Raw genomic sequence first — 14,228 nt, 5'->3', positions numbered from 1 at the left:
TACTGTTGTCTTTTTGTTTGTCTGTGCCCTGCCCCCATAGGTGGAGCCTATAGAGGCACGCAGGCCTCCTTGAGCTGTGGTGGGCTCCACCCAGTTCGATGTTCCTGGCTGCTTTGTTTACCTACGCAAGCCTGGACAATGGCGGCGCACCTCCCCCAGCCTCGCTGCCGCCTTGCAGTTTGATCTCAGACTGCTGTGCTAGCAATCAGTGAGACTACGTGGGTGTAGGACCCTCCGAGCCAGGTGCGGGATATAATCTCCTGGTGTGCCGTTTTTTAAGCCCCTCAGAAAAGTGCCGTATTAGGGTGGGAGTGACCCGATTTTCCAGGTCCATCTGTCACTCCTTTCTTTGACTAGGAAAGGGAACTCCCTGACCCCTTGCACTTCCCGAGTGAGGCAATGCCTAGCCCTGCTTCGGCTTGCACACGGTGTGCTGCACTCACTCTCCTGCGCCCACTGTCTGGCACTCCCTAGTGAGATGAACCCGGTACCTCAGATGGAAATTCAGAAATCACCCAACTTCTGCATCAGTCACGCTGGGAGCTGTAGACTGCAGCTGTTGCTCTTTGGCTATCTTGGCTGTGCCCACTCTCTAGAATTTTTAAATTATATTTAGAATTGTTTTTTCTATAGTTCACTGTATAAAGTATTTGGTTTTTTTAAAAAAGCAAAATCATCGTTATGTGTGACTCTTGATAGGCCACAGAACATGTGAATGAGCATGAGTGAGACCACTTTCTTAGATGTCTGTAAGTAGCAGGGCCATGGTAGACCTGGTCAGCGGATGCGCTTTGGCAGATGGAACTTCTAGTTTACCTGAATATTTATCCTTGACAAGGTAGGACTGAGCCTACACTTGCTTTGGATCTTTCTAGTACAAGAAATATTCACAGAAATTGTATCTAGATACTTTTTGTTAGGAAAATCCTGTTCAGAATCATAGTGTAATCTTTGGGACTCATGCCATGCTTATTTGACTTCTTCCCATATTTTTTATGTTTCTTTTGGTAAAACTATAATGGTTTTCATTGTTTACTTAATATCACACAATTAAACTGTCCATATTTGAGCTTTATTGTAGCTTATCAGTGATAAAAAACGGGTAGTAATTGCCATTGTTTGCTTGTTTGTTTTCCTAATAAGGCCTGAAAACAGCCATTCCTTATTAAGAAAGTGTGCAATGTAACATATTTGCTAGAGTTACATGGATTATATATTTCTTAAAGGGAAAAATTTGAGAGTATCATGGATTACCACCAGGATTATTATTACAGTAGTTGCTCAGATTTGGTTAAGGAAGCCCAATCAAAGTATAGTGAAAGGATTATTATCTCTTTGCTAAGATTAAGAAATTGTTTCAAAAATCTCAGCCCCAATAATTCCACAACATCTGAAAACAAGTGTTTGTGATCATGGGTAAGCATGAAATTGTTCCAAGTAAGTGAGGATATTTTAGTTATGTGAAAGGCAGTATCAATGGAAGGTTATTTGTTTTATACCAGTGGCTAGGATGGTGGAATTGGGTTTATTTCTACAGTTATTCTTAGATGATTACTAAACTGCTAAGAAATGCTCCATATGATTTGTATCTAGGAAAGAAAAAAATCAGTATCATACTGTTGTCATCTGTCAGAAGTGTTCATTTTATTCTGAATTAAATGTGGCTTTTGAAGTTACCTTGAATTCCTGGTGACCACATGTTTTTATCTGGAAAACGTGGGGAAAGTTGTCTGTCCCATCTACCCTGCTGTTTTTTTTTTCTCGGTTGGAACTGCTGTTTAGATGATGCTTTTACTACGCAGGAGAGAGTTTTTGTTAAGGATATATTTGAAGATTGGGTTTTCCGTAATGTCTTTCATTCTTTGACTTTGGCAAAGTGTACAGTAGATTTTCATGATCATTGCATACTTCTTGTCGTTGAAATGAATTTTTATGTTTTTAAATGCATTCATTTTACACTTGTGACTTTATTATTGACTTTATGAGGCAGTAATAAAAATATAAAATTAAAAAAAAGAAAATGAATGCGATCCACACACCTGCGTGTGTGAGACTATCACGGCAACAGCGACACCCACAGGCATTGCCGCCTTCACGGAGAGGGCATGGAAAACTCAAGACTATCATGGATGTTCAGTTCTACACTCCACCCTTCCAAGGTGGTTTCTCCCTGAAATCGTGTTTGAGCCCAGAGAGAAACTTCCAGTTTCCATAGAATTCTGGAGAACTCAGAGAGCCAGACCTGGAAGCCCCCCTTTCCTGGCCGATCTGGCCCCATCTTCACCTACCACACGTGGCCCTGTGTCTGTGGTCTCTGGCTTCAGAGGGCGGGTTATCCAGGGCCCTTGGGTACTCATGCATATTCGTGAAGGGGTGAAGCTGGTGGGTCTTTATAAGTGCCACTGGCGGGGTCGGACTCCTGACTGGAACTGCGTGCAGCACAAAGGCCAACTGAGGTGCACGGGCACAGCCGGCCACTCTCTGCCCTTGTCTCTCTGTGAAATTCCGGCCAGGTGCCCCTGCGATGGCTCTCCCGACACCTTCTGACAGCCCCTACCCCATGGAAGCATGAGGACGAGGACGGCAAAGGGACTCGTTTGTAACCTGAATGAAAAAGATGCCCTGCCAGCGTGCTTTGAGTGGAACCTTTACCTGAACTGGCCAGAGAGACCTACCTTTTAGAGTCCAGGATTCAGATTTCATGTCAGAATTGAAGGTTCAGGCATCCAGGCCAGGGTGTCATGGAACCCACACATGCAGACGGCCTGCGCAATGCAGCCCACAAGGGTGCCACCCTCCCTCCTTGGTCACCTTCACCCCCACCAGGGCGTGGGGTACAGGGGGCTTTCGTTAGCCAGGCAGCAAGGGTCACCCCTCTGCTGCAGCCCAGCGAGGCTTCCCAGGCAGAAGGAATCTCCCAACCTGCCATGGAACATGGGGATTTTGGGTTTGCTGTCCTGGCTCCTTTGGAAGTGGCGCTGACCCACCCTCAGACACCTGGGTGACCTCAGCACCCAAACAGATGGCAGGGGGACCAGGATCCACACTATGGTGGCCTTCTGGGTGTTTGCTCAATGGGACAGCTTGGGCCGCTCATGCTGTGTCAAACAGATGGCAGGGGGACCTGGACCCACAGCAAGGCGGCCTTCTGGGTACCTGCTCAGTGGGACAACTTGAGCCGCTCAGGCTGTCACAGTAGCAAGGTGTGCTTGCACTGCACACGTCCCACATGAGTCCGTATTGGGGCTGGGGCCAGGGTCTCCAAGTCACCAGGGCACTTGGGGACGCGAAGCCGAGGCACATTTACCTCCGCAGCTCACGCCAATGGAGGCCTCTGCGTGTCATAAGCAGATGTAAGCCATCCAGACACCCTCCCAGCCGCTCCAGGAGCTGGAGCGTTCATCTGCCCTCGCATCCACCCTGCTATATGAACTCCTGTCGACCCCAGAATTTCAGCAAAAGGCACATCCTTTCCTAGCAATGGAGCCACTGGGGGAGTTGAAGGACGTGGAAGAGCCCACTTTTCTGGAACCATTCCTCAGCCAGGAAGAACACTGGGCTCAGTTGGAGGAGCTTTAGGATGCAGGGTTGGGAAAGGATGGGGACAGGGGGGTGGCCCTTCTTTCATGGTGAACCTCTGGCTTGGTATGGAGACCTGTGTCTTCCCTTCCAGCTGACCTGTCTAAGATTCCTGAGTCCAGGTCCAGCAAGAGACTCCACAGAAAGGAGGGCTGTCATTCTTTTCTGAGCATCTCAGGGATTTCAGAGCCAGCACAAGTACTCAGAGATGGGCCGTCTACTCCCCATGCGCGGGTCCGTGGGCAGCCGGCTAGGGTTTGGGACCAACCCAGGCAGGGCTCTCATCCCTTCCCCAGCCCCCCTACGCCTTGTACCCCACCCGGCCCCCGCGTTCTTCAGTGGTGTAGGCGGAGACCCCCACCCTGGGAAACACCGGCCGGGGCAGTGGCCAGGACTGCTCTCTTTTCCGTGGCTCAACTCCACTGCCTTCCCGCTCCACCACCAGTCACGCACCCGTGCCCTGCCATACTCCCTGGCATCACGTGGAGTGCCTGGCAACTAAATTTAGACCCCGAGATCTCTCACAAACTGTGGTTCTATTCTTTCTAGGCAGGAGGGAAGCCAGGCAGAGATGGGGAATGGAACGGAGACAAAGTGAGAGGGAGTGACAGCGGGAGGAAAGGACGGATGAAAGGAGGGACCTTGGAAGGGATGGAGGGAGGGAGGGAAATAAAAAGAGAAGAATGGAGGGAGGGAAGGAGGGAGAAATGGAGGTATGGATGGAGGGAGAGAGGCAAGGAGAGAAGAACAGAGGGAGGGAGAGAGGGAGAGAAGGAAGAATAGAGGGAAGGATGGACAGAGGGAGAAAAGGAGCAAGAAACAGAGAAAGGAAGGCAAAAAGAAAAGGTGTCTTCTGCCTCCAGGACCAGCAGGACCTCGAACTCTGGGAAAATGTTGGGTGCCCAGTGCAGGCTGAGTGCTTGGCCAAAGGCCATGTAGGCCGACGGTGCCCTCACTGGCCCTCGGGATTGTCAGCCTGGGTTACTTCATCTGGGAGCGATTCAGACGAATTCTACCTCCCAAGGAATGAGCGAATTCCCCAAAGAGCAGAGCCGAGACTCGAATGGTTGTCTGTTTTTCATCCACATGGTTCACAGATGGCATATCCCCACGCTAAGCCTGCAACAGAGCACGAGGCAGATACTCTCATCCACACAGGAGTCACACTCAAGCCGAGTGAACCATGATTCCAGATTCCACGTTCCTTTGCCCTCTGCAAGGTGGCCTGTTGCTCACTGGTCTCTGGCCCCCGAAAGCGTGACCATGTGGACTGTTTGTTTTCCGAGCTCTGTGGGGACACAGAAACCTCCAGCAAAGTGTGGAAAAGCAGCACTGTGTCTTTGCTCTCCTTTGCAGTTTCCAAACATGCCATTTTGGAGACTCCCATGTTGCAGGAAACAGGAATGCATCATCAGGCTGTGATGCCTCAGTCCCCTGCCCTGGCTCCAGGCCCACCAGGAGGCCACCCTTTCACTGACACTCCAGGCCTTCCCTCGGCTCTCAAGCTCCCGAGCTTCCAACACATTGCGCCGGCTCAGGACAGGGTGTGTTCGGAGGCATCAGGGCCCAGGGCCCACAGTTCTGGGATCCCCTCCAGTCCTCTGCCTTACCGCAGAAATATTGTTTTGGATCCCTCGCTGCACCTCCTGCAAGGCCCTCTCTTGCCCCACACACCCAGAGCCGCCAGGGCTGCCCAGGGGCGAACAGCCTGCCCAGCCCTTTTTCTCAATGCCCACACCATCGTCGCTTGTCTTGATGAGTAACCGCCCATGGCCAACGGGAAAGGAAGGCCCTGATTTGCCCCACGCTGGCACTAGAGCCCCGGCAGCCTGATCCCGGGAAAGAGGGACTGAGGGACATCCAGACGCACCACACCAACACCACGAGCAAACCCACCCTGACACACACAGATACACATGGGTGCACGCACACAGGCACACAAGCACACACACGGACACACACACAAGGACATACAGGCAAAGACACAGACACAGCTTGAAAGAGAGCTAGGGAGACTGGGATGGAGAGATAGAAATGTAGGGAGAGAGAGAAAGGTGGAGGAGGAGAGAGACAGAAGGTGACAGAAGAGTGAGAGGTGGAGGGGGAAATAGAGAAAGGGAGACAGCGAGGGAGTTGTAGAGCAAGAGAGACAGAGCCTTGGAGAAGGAGGCTCTGCTCAGGTAGACAGGGCAACTTTGAGCAGGCCGGGGTGAGGTGGAGGGTGCTTGGGCCAGGTTAGAACAGGGGGTCAGGACCGCCCAAGTGGGAAAAACAACGGAGCCCAGAGACATGTTTTGTTTTGTTTTTCCTTGGATTGGTTGGTTGCTTTGGGGGTGCGTTTCAAAGGGTCCTTCTGTCTCCTAGGTGTGGTGGTCCCTGAGATTTGTAGAGTGCACTCGTCCATCAGGTGGAAGCCGTGGCACCAAGTGTGTCCACGGGGCCAGGCCTGGGTCTCTCTTGTGTCCTCAGGACTTGAGTTTACACGAAGTCAGTGGCAGTGGGAAACAGGGTGCACAGGGACGGATTTATTCGTGGCTGGGAAAAACAATGTCCTTCCCCCGGGGTAAGCAGCCCACGTGTTCTGGAGCGGAGGTCTTGGCTGGTGACTGTGGGACCTGCTGCCCTAGCTTGGACAGTTGCAGTGGCACTTGATGAATGAATTGAATTGCCTGGGGTCCGGGGAGTGGGAAGACACCCCGGAGGGCAGGAAACCCTAGCCTGAGCCTTTGGGGTCTAGTACCAGCCACAGAGCCGGGCTCCTGGTGGGGCTGCAGCCAGGCAGAAGAGGTGGAATGCTGATGCCTGGCGGTATTGCAGATGCCGACCCCCACGAGGAGGTTTCATCTCGACATAAATGTTTTTCTTTCTTCAGCTGATATGTATCCTTAATTTTAGATTAGTGGTAACTCCACAAATTTAGAGGTACAAAATATGATTGCCCACAGCTTATAATCGCATTACCACCTCCCATTACCATCAACTTTCCCCCTCCTCACCACCCTCAACCCATAGACTAGGTCTCGCCATGTTGCCCAGGCTGGCCTCAAACTCCCGGGCTTAAGTGATATGCCTGTCTTGGCCTCTCAAAGTGCTGGGATCAGCGGTGTGAGTCACCATGCCCAGCCAACCACCACCAAGTTTTGATTCAGCAGCACTGGGTCGTGGAGCTAAGGACCCACAAATTTAGAAAAGTTTTTAAATATCATAACGTTTCTGTGAGGAAATAGTATTTGTTATTACATTTTTAGACTCTTTTATAATGTTCCTTTTTTTTTTCCACTGAACACAGTACTAAGTAGTAATTGGAAAATCACAGCATAAGTCATATTACTTTTTCTAATACAGAGTCCTTGGCTGTTCTCTAAGCTAAACCTGATCACCTACATTGAGAAAAAGAAAAAGCCCCAGAGTGTGAGGAGACAGGAGATAGCAGCCAAACATCCAAAGAGGTGGGAGTGAATAAGGCAGATGACACAGATGAGATGTCCAAAGGTCAAGGAGAAAGCCAGATCTTAAAGTGTGGTTTGTGAAGCTATACTCCAATGGAAATCTTTTCTGAGAAGCCCTGGTTTCTTTCTCTTGCATTTATTAGAGACAGACATCTTCTGCCCCATGCTCTTCAGTTTTCTAGGACTGGACTTTCCCTTCAACGATCATTCATCTAAGTTACAAAGAAAATCAAACCATTTGCATGGCTTGCAAGGGACTGGAGGACCTGGCTGCTTGCTCTTTTATTGCTTTTGAGGACATAGGACCGTCTGTGATTTTTAGGGAACTCTATGTTAAACATTTTCTAATTTCCATTTTGAGTCTTGTCTAAAATGTGTGAGAGTAGTGGAGATATTGGGATTTGGTTTAGAAATTGCAGAAACACCACATCCAGATGTCGCATGTTTTCTGCTTTATAATTCCATATCCTGTGAAGGTTTCAAATGTGATTCTACAGAAATTCATACTCAATAATTTTATCAGAACACTAAGCCTCTGCCCCATATAATAAAACCTAATGATATTTTACTTCAAAATTTTAAGTTTTTGGTATGTATTGACGCTAAAGCTGTAAACACTCTGTGCCATAATTCCTAAACTGTAATATGGTTTAATGTATCTACTTTCTACATTTAAAACATGTACTTTGCCATTGAGTAACTTAGAATATTGCTGAGCATGTATTAAATACCCATTTGTTTCCTGAATTTTTAATAGTTATCATTTTATAATTTTCTCTTGTTTAGTTTGATGCTTACTAGGATTTTGCCATTGATATGTATGTGTTTATATATATATATACACACACAATTATATCTATAACAACATAAGAAATTGATATATATCTATATGTTTTATATATGTGTATATACACACTTATGTGAATATATGCATGTGTACATAACATTGATTATTTGACCAATAAAAATTGCATAATATGCATTGTCTACATTATAATAATTTGATAGATATATATTGTAAAATGTTTAATACAATTAAGTTGATGAACGTTCATATCACCTCACATGGTTATGATTTTGTAGTGAGAGCATTTGAGGTCTCCTATTGTTGTAGCAAATTTTAAGCATACAAAACACTGTTATTAACTACATTTTAAAGCTATACATTAGACCCCCAAAACTTATTTATCTTATAACTGAAAGTTTGTACTCTTTGAACACCTTATCATTTTTTCTACCTCCAGGCATGGTCATTACCATTGTACACTCTGCTTCTGTGAGTTCAGGCTTTTTAAATTCTCAATTTAAGTGAGAACATACAGTGTTTGTTTTTCTGTGCCCAGCTTATTTTGCATAGCATAATGTACCCAGGTCCATTCATGTTGTTGAAATAGCAGAATTTCATTCTTTTTTATGGGTGAATAATATTCAGTTGTCTATTTTACCACATTTTCCTCATCCATTCAGCATCTACAGATAAGTCATTTTTTAAAAAAAGTACTCTTGACAGTTGTGAATAACGCTGCATTGAATACAGGGGTGCAGATTATTTTTGAGATGCTGATTTTATTTAGTTTATAGACAGAAGTGGAATTTCGGGATTGTATGATAGTTCAATTTTTTTAAAATAACCTGCATACTAATTTTCATAATGACTCTTCCAGTTTACAACTCATTAAGACTGTACAGAAATATTTTGTCACATCCTTGTTAACACTTGTCATATCTCTTTTTTTGATATTAGCCATTCCAACTGCTGTAAAGTGGTATCTTTTCATTTGCAATTTTCTCATGAATGGTAATGTTTAGCATCTTTCTACACACCTGTTGGATATTTGAATATGTTTGTAAAAAATATTTAGTCTTGGTCGTTGGAGCCAAGATGGCTGAATAGGAATAGCTCCAGTCTACAAATCTCAGCTTGAGTGATGCAGAAGATGGGTGATTTCTGCATTTCCAACTAAGGTACCAGGCTCTTCTCACTGGGGAGTGTCTGTCAGTGGGTACCAGACAGTGGGTACAGTGCACCACGCATAAGCCAAAGCAGGGCGAGGCATCACCTCACTGGAGAACTGCAAGGGGTCAGGGAATTCCCTTTCCTAGTCAAAGAAAGGGGTGACAGATGGCACCTGGAAAATCGGGTCACTCCCACCCTAATACTGCGCTTTTCCAATGGGCTTCACAAACAGCACACCAGGAGATTATATCCTGAACCTGGCTCAGAGGTTCTTATGCCCACGGAACCTCGCTCATTGCTAGCACAGCAGTCTGAGATCAAACCGCAAGGTGGCAGTGAGGCTGGGGGAGGTGCGCCCGCCATTGCTCAGGCTTCAGTACGTAAACAAAGTGGCTGGGAAGCTCGAACATGGTGGAGCCCATCACAGCTAAAGGAGGTCTTCCTGCCTCTGTAGGCTCCCCCTCTGGAGTCAGGTCACAGACAAACAAAAGACAGCAATAACCTCTACAGATATAAATGTCCCTGTCCCACAGCTTTGAAGAGAGTAGTGGTTCTCCCAGCATGCAGCTGGAGATCTGAGAATGGGAAGACTGCCTCCTCAAGTGGGTCCCTGAACCCTGAGCAGCCTAAATAGGAGGCACCCCCCAGTAGGGTTGGACTGACACCTCACAAGGCTGGGTACTCTTCTGAGACAAAACTTCCAGAGGAACGATCAGGCAGCAGCATTTTTGGTTCAACAATATCCGCTGTTCTGCAAACACCGCTGCTGATACCCAGGCAAACAGGATCTGGAGTGGACGTCTAGCAAACTCCAACAGACCTGCAGCTGAGGGTCCTGACTGTTAGAAGGAAAACTAACAAACAGAAAGGACATCCACCCCAAAAACCCATCTGTACATCACCATCATCAAAGACCAAAGGTAGATAAAACCACAAAGATGGGGAAAAACAAAGCAGAAAAACCAGAAACTCTAAAATTCATAGCACCTCTCCTCCTCCAAAGGAACGCAGCTCTTCACCAGCAATGGAACAAAGCTAGATAGAGAAGGACTTTGATGAGTTGAGAGAGGAAGACTTCAGAAGAACAAACTACTCCAAGCTAAAGGAGGAAGTTCAAACCAATGGCAAAGAAGTTTAAAACCTTGAAAATAATTAGACAAATGGATAACTAGAATAATCAATGCAGAGAAGTCCTTAAAGGACCTGATGGAGCCGAAAACCATGACACCAGAACTACATGATAAATAAACAAGCCTCAGTAACCAACGCGATCAACTGGAAGAAATGGTATCAGCGATGGAAGATGAAATGAATGGAATGAAGTGTGAAGAGAAGTTTAGAGAAAAAAGAATAAAAAGAAATGAACAAAGCCACCAAGAAATACGGGACTATGTGTAAAGACCAAATCTACGTCTAATTGGTGGGCCTGAAAGTGACGGGGAGAATTGAACCAAGTTGCAAAACAATCAGCAGGATATCATCAAGGAGAACTTCCCAAATCAAGCAAGGCAGGCCAACATTCAAATTCAGGAAATACAGAGAACACCACAAAGATACTCCTCGAGAAGAGCAACTCTAAGACACAACATTGTCAGATTCACCAAAGTTGAAATGAAGGAAAAAATGTTAAGGGCAGCCAGAGAGAAAGGTCAGGTTACCCATAAAGGAAAACCCATCAGACTAACAGCAGATCTCTTAGCAGAAACTCTACAAGGAAGAAGAGAGTGGAGGCCAATATTCAACATTCTTAAAGAAAAGAATTTGGACCCAGAATGTCATATCCAGCCAAACTAAGCTTCATAAGTGAAGGAGAAATAAAATCCTTTACAGACAAGCAAATGCTGAGAGATTTTGTCACCACCAGAAATGCCCTAAAGGAGTTCCTGAAGGAAGCACTAAACATGGAAAGGAACAACCGGTAACAGTCACTGCAAAAACTTGCCAAATTGTAAAGACCATCAAGGCTAGGAAGAAACTGCATCAACTAACGAGCAAAATAACCAGCTAACATCAAAATGATAGGATCAAATTCACACTTAAAAATACTAACCTTAAATGTAAATGGGCTAAATGCTCGAATTAAAAGGCACAGACTGGCAAATTGGAAAAGAGTGAGGACCCATCAGTGTGCTGCATTCAGGAAACCCATCTCACGTGCAGAGACACACATAGGCTCAAAATAAAGGGATGGAGGAAGATCTACCAAACAAATGGAAAAAAAAACGCAGGGGTTGCAATCCTAGTCTCTGATAAAACAGATTTTAAACCAACAAAGATCAAAAGAGACAAAGAAGGCCATTACATAATGGTAAAGGGATCAATTCAACAAGAAGAGGTAACTATCCTAAATATATATGCACCCAATACAGGAGCACCAAGATTCATAAAGCAAGTCCTTAGTGACTTAAAAAGAGACTTACACTCCCCCACAGAAACAATGGGAGAGTTTAACACTGCATTGTCAACATTAGACAGATCAACGAGACAGAAAGTTAACAATGATACCCAGGAATTAAACTCAGCTCTGCACCAAGCGGACCAAATAGGCAACTACAGAACTCGCCACCCCAAATCAATAGAATATACATTATTTCCAGCACCACACCACACATATTCCAAAATTGACCACATACTTGGAAGTAAAGCACTCCTCAGCAAATGTAAAAGAACAGAAATCATAACAAACTGTCTCTCAGACCACAGTGCAATCAAACTAGAACTCAGGATGAAGAAACTCACTCAAAACCGCTCAACTACATGGAAACTGAACAACCTGCTCCTGAATGACAACTGGGTACATAATGAAATGAAGGCAGAAATAAAGATGTTCTTTGAAACCAACTAGAAAAAAGACACAACATACCGGAATCACTGGGACACATTCAAAGCAGTGTGTAGAGGGAAATTTATAGCACTAAATGCCCACAAGAGAAAGCAGGAAAGATCCAAAATTGACACCGTAACATCCCAATTAAAAGAACAAGAGAAGCAAGAGCAAGCACATTCAGAAGCTGGTAGAAGGCAAGAAATAACTAAAATCAGAGCAGAACTGAAGGAAATAGAGACACAAAAAACCCTTCAAAAAATCAATGAATCCAGGAGCTGGTTTTGTGAAAAGATCAACAAAATTGATAGACCATTAGCAAGACTAATAAAGAAGAAAAGACAGAAGAATCAAATAGACGCAAAAAAAAAATGACAAAGGGGATATCATCACGGATCCCACTGAAATACAAACTACCATCAGAGAATACTATAAACACCTCTATAAAGATAAACTAGAAAATGTAGAAGAAATGGATAAATTCCTTGACACATACACCCTCCCAAGACTAAACCAGGAAGAAGTTGAATCTCTGAATAGACCAATAAGAGGTTCTGAAGTTGAGGCAATAATTAATAGCTTACCAACCAAAAAAAGTCCAGGACCAGATGCATTCACAGCCGAATTCTACCAGAGGTACAAGGAGGAGCTGGTACCATTCCTTCTGAAACTATTCCAATCAATAGAAAAAGAGGAAATCCTCCCTAACTCATTTTATGAGGCCAGCATCATCCTGATACCAAAGCCGGACAGAGACACAACCAAAAAAGAGAATTTTAGACCAATATCCTTGATTAACATTGATGCAAAAATTCTCAATAAAATACTGGCAAACCAAATCCAGCAGCACATCAAAAAGCTTACCGACCATGATCAAGTGGGCTTCATCCTTGGGGATACAAGGCTGGTTCAACATACGAAAATCAATAAACATAATCTAGCATATAAACAGAAAGAAAGACAAAAACCACACGATTAACTCAATAGATGCAAAGAAGACCTTTGACAAAATTCAACATTTCAACCTAAAAACTCTTAATAAATTAGGTATTGATGGGACGTATCTCAAAATAATAAGAGCTATCTATGACAAACCCACAGCCAATATCATACTGAGTGGACAAAACTGGAAGCTTTCCCTTTGAAAACTGGCACAAGACAGGGATGCCATCTCCCACCACTCCTATTCAACATAGTGTTGGAAGTTCTGGCCAGGGCAATTAGGCAGAAGAAGGGAATAAAAGGCATTCAATTAGGAAAAGAGGAAGTCACACTGTCCCTGTTTGCGATGACATGACTGTATATCCAGAAAACCCCATCATCTCAGCCCAAAACCTCCTTAAGCTGATAAGCAACTTCAGCAAAGTCTCAGGATACAAAATGGATGTGCAAAAATCACAAGCATTCTTATACACCAATAACAGACAGAGAGCCAAATCATGAGTGAACTCCCATTTAGAATTGCTTCAAAGAGAATAAAATACCTAGGAATCCAACTTACAAGAGATGGGAAGGACCTCTTCAAAGAGAACTAAAAACCACTGCTCAATGAAATAAAAGAGGATACAAACAAATGGAGGAACATTCCATGCTCATGGGCAGGAAGAATAAATATTGTGAAAATTGCCATACTGCGCAAGGTAATTTATAGATTCAATGCCATCCCCATCAAGCTAACAATGACTTTCTTCACAGAATTGAAAAAACTACTTTAAAGTTCATATGGAACCAAAAAAGAACCTGCATCACCATCTCAATCCTAAGCCAAAAGAACAAAGCTGCAGGCATCACGCTACCTGACTTCAAACTATACTACATGGCAACAGTCACCAAAACAGCATGATACTGGTACCAAAACAGAGATAGAGACCAATGGAACAGAATATAGCCCTCAGAAACAATGCCGCAGTTCTACAACTATCTGATCTTTGATAAACCTGAGAAAAACAAGCAATGGGGAAAGGATTCCCTATTTAATAACTGGCACTGGGAAAACTAGCTAGACATATGCAGAAAGCTGAAAGTGGGTCACTTCTTTACACCTTATGCAAAAATTAATTCAAGATGGATTAAAGACTTACATGTTAGACCTAAAACCATAATAACTCTAGAAGAAAACCTAGCCAATACCATTCAGGACATAGGCATGGGCAAGGACCTCATGTCTAAAACACCAAAAGCAATGGCAACAGAGGCCAAAATTGGCAAATGGGATCTAATTAAACCAAAGAGCTTCTGCACAGCAAAAGAAACCACCATCAGAGTGAACAGGCAACCTACAGCATGGGAGAAAATTTTTGCAATCTACACATCTGACAAAGGGCTAATATCCACAATCTACAATGAACTCAAACAAATTTACAAGAAAAAAGTGAACAACCCCATCAAAAAGTGGGCAAAGGATATGAACAGACACTTC

This window comes from Pongo abelii, chromosome 22 (genome assembly GCF_028885655.2).
Source record: "Pongo abelii isolate AG06213 chromosome 22, NHGRI_mPonAbe1-v2.0_pri, whole genome shotgun sequence".
Taxonomy (NCBI): Eukaryota; Metazoa; Chordata; class Mammalia; order Primates; family Hominidae; genus Pongo; species Pongo abelii.
This window is presented reverse-complemented; position numbering follows the sequence as displayed.